Source organism: Portunus trituberculatus, chromosome 14, assembly GCF_017591435.1.
Source record: "Portunus trituberculatus isolate SZX2019 chromosome 14, ASM1759143v1, whole genome shotgun sequence".
Classification (NCBI taxonomy): Eukaryota; Metazoa; Arthropoda; class Malacostraca; order Decapoda; family Portunidae; genus Portunus; species Portunus trituberculatus.
Genome location: NC_059268.1, coordinates 3,135,917 through 3,142,973, shown reverse-complemented (window position 1 = coordinate 3,142,973; position 7,057 = coordinate 3,135,917). Strand labels below are relative to the sequence as shown.

At 50.2% G+C, this 7,057-nt stretch overlaps 1 long non-coding RNA gene across 1 annotated transcript; it reads left to right on the top strand.

The window, feature by feature from the left end:
- Positions 1 to 5,967: 5,967 nt before the first annotated feature.
- Positions 5,968 to 6,347, top strand: LOC123503661. Its single transcript, XR_006674556.1, has 2 exons — positions 5,968 to 6,176; positions 6,209 to 6,347. It is a non-coding gene; the product is annotated as an uncharacterized LOC123503661 (long non-coding RNA).
- The last annotated feature ends 710 nt before the right edge of the window (positions 6,348 to 7,057 follow it).

Sequence of the window (7,057 nt, the reverse complement as noted above, 5' to 3'; positions counted from 1 at the left end):
TATTATTATTAGTAGTAGTAGTAGTAGTATTGCCATTATTATTAGTGTTACTCCCGCGGGCTTGTTGACCTTGACAGAGATACAAGCCACACAAAATGCAATGTTTTAAAGGAGAAGTCACACATTTCTTAGTAATTTCTTTACTAAGGTCATCAGAGAGAGAGAGAGAGAGAGAGACGAGAGAGACGAGACGAGACGAGACGAGACGAGACAGATGGATAGACACACACACACACACACACACACACACACACACACACACACACACAATCGCATTCTAGAAGGTAGTGGTAGGCTATGATGGGCGTGGACATGTGTGCGCGTGTTCATGTGGTGTTTGGCGCCCTAGTGGGTGGTGGTTAGCGTATATGAGGTAATGGGTAGGCTGTGTTGGGCGTGGGTGGGTGTGGGCGTGATAAGTGTGTCTGAGGTGGTAAAGGAACATTCCTAACACTGGAGGAAAATTAATTAATGACAATTTAGCAGTAAAGTCATTGAAGAGAGTCAAACAAATATGAAAGAGGTAGTGAATTATGAGGCCATTATGATACACTGTATAAATGTGTATCGTGTCATTCCATTTGTTGCAATGGTGACATCACTCCGTCACCTCGTTGTTCTTTGTGACCGTGGACATTGACAAAATTGATGGTTAATATTGAAGATCGTTTTGATTGGTTGGGTGTGTTTTGGCGCCAAGCGAGCGACCAAGTGGCGCTCACCCTTGACATAAATGTTGTTGTTTTCCAGGGATGTGCCAGTGTGTTTGTCCAGGTGAGGAATGCTTTGTACAGAGCGTTGTTTGGCAATAGGTTTGTATTGCTGGTTTTCCTCGTGTGTGGTGTGCTGAGTGGTGGTGGTGGTGGTGGTTAGTGGTATCAGAATCTCATCTTTTCTTGGTGAAGGAGACAACAGTTAATTTGGTAGTAGTGGAAGTAGTCACGTGTTAGGTGATAGCGGTGGTGTTAGGCCTACTCCCATGCACACACACACACACACACACACACACACACACACACACACACACACACAGGGGTTGTTCTTAGTTTGAGTACACCTACGGGAGGGTGTCCAGATGACGTAGTGGGAGGTGAGGGGGTGTGAACTAGAGTGGTGTGTGTGTGTGTGTGTGTGTGTGTGTGTGTGTGTGTGTGTGTGTGTTGTGTGTGTAATTCACCTCGGTCGCTGCTGGTCACCCAGCCAGTCTTCACCAATACGGACCGAGCTCAAAGCTCATAGACCGATCTTCGGGTAGGACTGAGACCACACCACATTCCACACACCGGGAAAGCGAGGCCACAACCCCTCGAGTTACATCCCGTACCTATTTACTGCTAGGTGAACAGGGGCTACACCTTAAGAGGCTTGCCCATTTGCCTCGCCGCTTCCTGGGATTCGAACCCGGACTCTCGATTGTGAGTCGAGTGTTCTAACCACTACACTACGGGGTGTGTGTGTGTTGGGGGGGCGGTGTGGAGGTGTGTGTATGCGCTATGTTCCTGACAGTGTGTTTTGTGGTGTTGCAGTTGCCTGAAGTGGTATCAGGGGCCTAACGCCATCTACTACCAGGAGGCGGCGGAACTGGCTGTGGGTTACCACTGCTCCTGCCGGCACAGCATGGGCGGGCAGCATTGTCACGGTAGTGGTGGGCAGCGTGGCGCGACCAAGCCCTGAGGCGAAGGCCATGTCGGCAGGCCAGGAGGTGCTAGTGGTGGTGTTCAGCACCGCTATGCCCGTGCTGGTGTTGGAATTGGTGTTGGTGATCGTGTGCATGAAGCGGAAACGTGTACGTGACTGCCCGTGTCGGGATGAGGAGGCGCGGCGTCAGAACGAGCAGAACATGGTGCACAACGCTGTGGGCGCCGTCAACAGTGTCTGGATCACCACATGATCTATTCCCCTAAACTTCCCCATCAAGAAACCCTTCAACACCGTGCCACCACCTCCCCCCCCTTGCATCACCCACACGACACCCACCTCCACCACCATCACCTCAACTATCACGACTACAAGAATCCCGCGGAGAACGCATACTCCGCAGTGCCCATGCGCAGCAGCAGGACTCAACAAGGATGTGTCGCTGCTCTCGCTGGCTGACCGCCTTGAGAAGGACATTGAGGCACCGCCCAGCCCCGCGTCACGCCCACCTAGGACTCCAGCGCCCCATGCAAGGTGTTCCGGAATTCCTTCCTGCCGCGCACATACAGCCACAGGTCAGTACTCTCCACCCACGCGCGACTGCAGTACACACACACACACACACACACACACACACGGCCCGGTAGCTCAGTGGTTATAGCGCTGGCTTCACAAGCCAGATGACCGGGGTTCGATTCCCCGGCCGGGTGGAGATATTTGGGTGTGTCTCCTTTCACGTGTAGCCCCTGTTCACCTAGCAGTGAGTAGGTACGGGATGTAAATCGAGGAGTTGTGACCTTGTTGTCCCGGTGTGTGGTGTGTGCCTGGTCTCAGACCTATCCCAAGATCGGAAATAATGAGCTCTGAACTTTTTCCGTAGGGTAACGTCTGGCTGTCTCGTCATAGACTGCAGCAGATCAAACAGTGAATTACACACACTCTCTCTCTCTCTCTCTCTCTCTCTCTCTCTCTCTCTCTCTCTGTGTGTGTGTGTGTGTGTGTGTGTGGTGGGAGGTGGTGGTGGTGGTGGTATTTACATGCTTGTGTGAAGATAGATAGATAGATAAGCGGGTATTTTGATGGGATGATAGATATGTAAATGGACAGTTGGATAAACAAACAGATAGATGGAGAGGTAGGCAGATCGAGGAGCACTAAAAACACTACGATAGTAAACATGAGAAGATTGACTTATAATTCCTAGTGAACAGTTTTCAGTATTTTCATTAGCCTAACGTCAAGTCAAAGTTTGTTGTTGGGACGCCTGGAGAGATGGGCAGCACTATCAGGTACAGGATTTGCGATAACAACGTCTTGGAGTGTCCGCCATGATGGACTCACTCGCCTTGAGTTGCCAAGCGTCACTTCAAGACATGTAGCCTGAGCCGCCAACACCACACCTTCACATCACCATACAATGTCAGGACGCGTCTGGCTGGCCACACACTATGCACATTGAAACAAACATTTATCAAATAGTGTGTGTGTGTGTGTGTGTGTGTGTGTGTGTGTGTGTGTTACCTATAAAGACAATTGTATTGCATGTTGCAGAGGAGTTATGGGTGGCAGGAGGTTGATGAAATGTGTGGTGGTGTCACAAGTGAAGCACAGTGAGCGTTCCTGCTGGGTGAAGCAATGATGAGACCAGCGTCAGCACTCAGCAAGATGGTGGTGTGGTGGTGATGGTGCTCTCTCTCTCTCTCTCTCTCTCTCTCTCTCTCTCTCTCTCTCTCTCTCTCTCTCTCTCTCTCTCTCTCTTTCTCTTATCTCGTCTCGTCTCTCGTCTCGTTTCGTCTCTCGTGTCGTTTCGTCTCCTCTCTCTCTCTCGTCTCCTTTCCTCGTTCTCGTCTCGTGTCGTGTCCTCTCCTCTCCTTGTTCTCGTTTCGTGTCGTCTCCTCTCCTCGTTCTCGTCTCGTCTCATCTCTCGTCTTGTCTCGTCTCGTCTCGTCTCGTCTCGTCTCTCGTCTCCTCTCCTCGTTCTCGTCTCATCTCGTCTCCTCTTCTCGTCTCGTCTCATCGTCTCATCTTTCTCGTCTCGTCTCGTCTCGTCTCTCTTTCTCGTCTCGTCTCATCTCTCTCTCTCTTTCTCGTCTCCTCTCTCGTCTCTTCTCTCTCTTCTCTTCTCTCGTCTCGTCTCGTCTCGTCTCGTGACGTCTCTCGTCTCGTCTCGTATCGTATCGTATCGTATCTCTCTCTCTCTCTCTCTCTCTCTCTCTCTCTCTCTCTCTCTCTCTCTCTCTCTCTCGTCTCTCTCTCGTCTCGTCTCGTCTCGTCTCGTCTCGTCTCGTCTCGTCTCGTCTCGTCTCGTCTCGTCTCGTCTCGTCTCGTCTCGTCTCGTCTCGTCTCGTCTCTCTCGTCTCGTCTCGTCTCTCTCTCGTCTCTCGTCTCGTCTCGTCTCGTCTCTCTCTCTCTCTCTCGTCTCGTCTCTCTCTCTCTCGTCTCGTCTCTCGTCTCTCTCTCTCTCTCGTCTCGTCTCTTCTCTCTCTCTCGTCTCGTCTCGTCTCTCTCGTCTCGTCTCGTCTCGGCTCTCTCTCTCTCTCTCGTCTCGTCTCGTCTCTCTCTCTCGTCTCGTCTCGTCTCGTCTCGTCTCGTCTCTCTCTCTCTCTCGTCTCGTCTCGTCTCTCTCTCTCCTCTCGTCTCGTCTCTCTCTCTCTCTCCTCCTCTCTCGTCTCGTCTCCTCTCTCTCTCTCTCTCTCTCGTCTCGTCTCGTCTCGTCTCGTCTCTCTCTCTCGTCTCGTCTCTCTCTCTCTACTCTCTCTCGTCTCGTCTTCTCTCTCTCTCTATCTCGTCTCGTTTCCTCTGTCTCTCGTCTCGCCTCTCACCCTCTGTCTCTCTCGTCTCGTCACGTCTCCTCTGTCTCGTCTCATCTCGTCTCCTCTGTCTCATTTCGTCTCGTTTCCTCTGTCTCTCGTCTCGTCTCGTCACCTCTGTCTCTCTCGTCTCGTCTCGTCTCGTCTCGTCTCTCTCTCTCTTCGTCTCGTCTCGTCTCTCTCTCTCTCTTGTCTCGTCTCGTCTCGTCTCTCTCTTCTCTTTCTCTTGTCTCGTCTCGTCTCGTCTCCTTTCCTTTTGTTTCTCGTCTCGTCTTCTGTCTCTCGTCTCGTCTCCTCTGTCTCGTCTCCTCTCCTCTCTCTCTCGTCTCCTCTCTCTCGTCTCGTCTTCTCTCTCGTCTCGTCTCTCTCTCTTGTCTCGTCTCGTCTCTCTCTCTCTCTCTCTCGTCTCGTCTCGTCTCATCTCTTTCTCTCGTCTCGTCTCGCCTCTCTCTCTCTCTCTCTCTCTCTCGTCTCTCTCTCGTCTCTCTCTCTCTCTCGCCTCGTCTCTCTCTCTCTCTCTCTCTCTCTCTCTCTCTCTCTCTCTCTCTCTCTCTCTCTCTCTCTCTCTCTCTCTCTCTCTCTCTCTCTCTCTCTCTCTCTCTCTCTCTCTCTCTCTCTCTCTCTCTCTCTCTCTCTCTCTCTGCCTGCCTGCCTGCCTGTGTTCTTTGTTTGTGGTGTGTGTGGAGAGTGTGTGTGTGTGTGTGGTGTTATTCAGTAGTGAAGGCTCGGCATCATTTCTGTAACCTCTCTTTTGTTTCCAGGCTTGAAATCAAGCGACCGCCGGCAGAGAGGAGCCTTCTCCTGGACTTTTGACGAGTACCTTGTTGAAGCACAGAACATAGACAGCGTTGGAAATTGGACTAGTACAGTTTGACCAGGGTCCAACATTGCACCAGGATGAAGTGATACACGTGTGTAGAGGTGCCAGGAGGACGGACTCTTGGAACAAGCCTTCCGACAACAGTCATCAGCCATCAGCCATCAGGCAAGCGTGGCGGAACCACTCTGTTGATTTCCAGCAGCAAAACGTGCGGGAAACACACCACCGAGTAGCTTTCACACGGCTGACAGTGTCCACTCACTCTCTGGCGGTAGAAGTAGTCGGTGGAGGGGGGAGGGTAGGCGAGGACGCAGCCGCTTGCACCTGGAGGAACGTGTGTGTGTGTGTGTGTGTGTGTGTGTGTGTGGGAGTAATTAAACTAGTTAGGTAGTTATAGTAGTGTGTGTGTGTGTGTGTGTGTGTGTGTGTGTGTGTGTGTGTGTGTGTGTGTGTGCGTGCGTGTGTGCGCGCGCTGGGGAGAAGTAATTAAACTAGTTAGGTAGTTACAGTAGTGTGTGTGTGTGTGTGTGTGTGTGTGTGTGTGTGTGTGTGTGTGTGAGAAGTAATTAAACTAGTTAGGTAGTTACAGTATTTAGATTTTATTTAGAATTTTTCGGGAGAGTGAGAAATGTATCATAATGTTATCATTCTGAGTGTTGGGAACAAGAGTGAGAAGAGAATTACTATTCCTGATTTTTATGTATGCATTTATTAAGCTGAGCTGAAACATGTGCAAAGTTGACATTAACGTGAATAAATTGATATCTTGTGTATTGGAAATCGAGCTTTTAAAAAGTGGCTATTCTCACAATTGTAATGGACCAAATTTATTAATAGAAATCAATGGAATGTTCATATGCTCAATACATTACCTGTGTGTGTGTGTGTGTGTGTGTGTGTGTGTGTGTGTGTGTGTGTGTGTGTGTGTGTGCGCGCAGAGAGAGAGGTAGGCAGTCTGCTTACCACGTACTGTACAGCTCCACTCCTAATCCACCACAGTGTTGCCATGCTATGTATTGCTTCCTGACCGCCTGTGTTGCCATTGTACCAAGGTGAAGTCAATAAAATGTCGACAAATGCTCCTTCACTTTATTTGTAACCAAGGCAAAGGAAATAAATACGTCAAGTTGTTTGTAAAGCACACCGAGTCCCTCCTGGCCACTTTTCACTTCTCAATTTGTGACATCAGGCCTTCAAATTACCAATGACTATTTCACCATTGTAAGTCCAGGCCACAGTTTTCACTTAACTTGTGACACCAGCCCTTCAAATTACTGACTATTTCACCATTACAAGTTAGTTGGAGTGAGTCAGTGTAGGTAAGGGAGTGACTCTTGTGCAGGAGATGACACCAGCAGGAAACGATGGTGAGTGAATTACCCACGTGTCGATAACCACTGCTTCAAACCAATCACAGGGACGCTCCACCACCTCACAACATCAAGATCAAGACACCCCTTCCTTCCTTTTGTAATTGTATGTAATCCCAAGTAATTCTAGGTAACCAGTCAAATTGAATCGTCAGCCAGGGCAAGGTCTCACAATGGACTCGCCCACCTCCCTTCCTCCTATGTAATTCTATGTAATTGTATGTAATCCCAAGTAATTCTAGGTAATCCAGTCAAATTCGTGGAAAGTGGGTTCGTTTCATCGTCAGCCAGGGAAAGGTCTCATAATGGACTCACCCACCACCCTTCCTCCCCCACCCTCTCACAATGGACTCACCCACCACCCTTCCTCCCCCACCCTCTCACAATGGACTCACCCACCACCCTTCCTCCCCACCCTC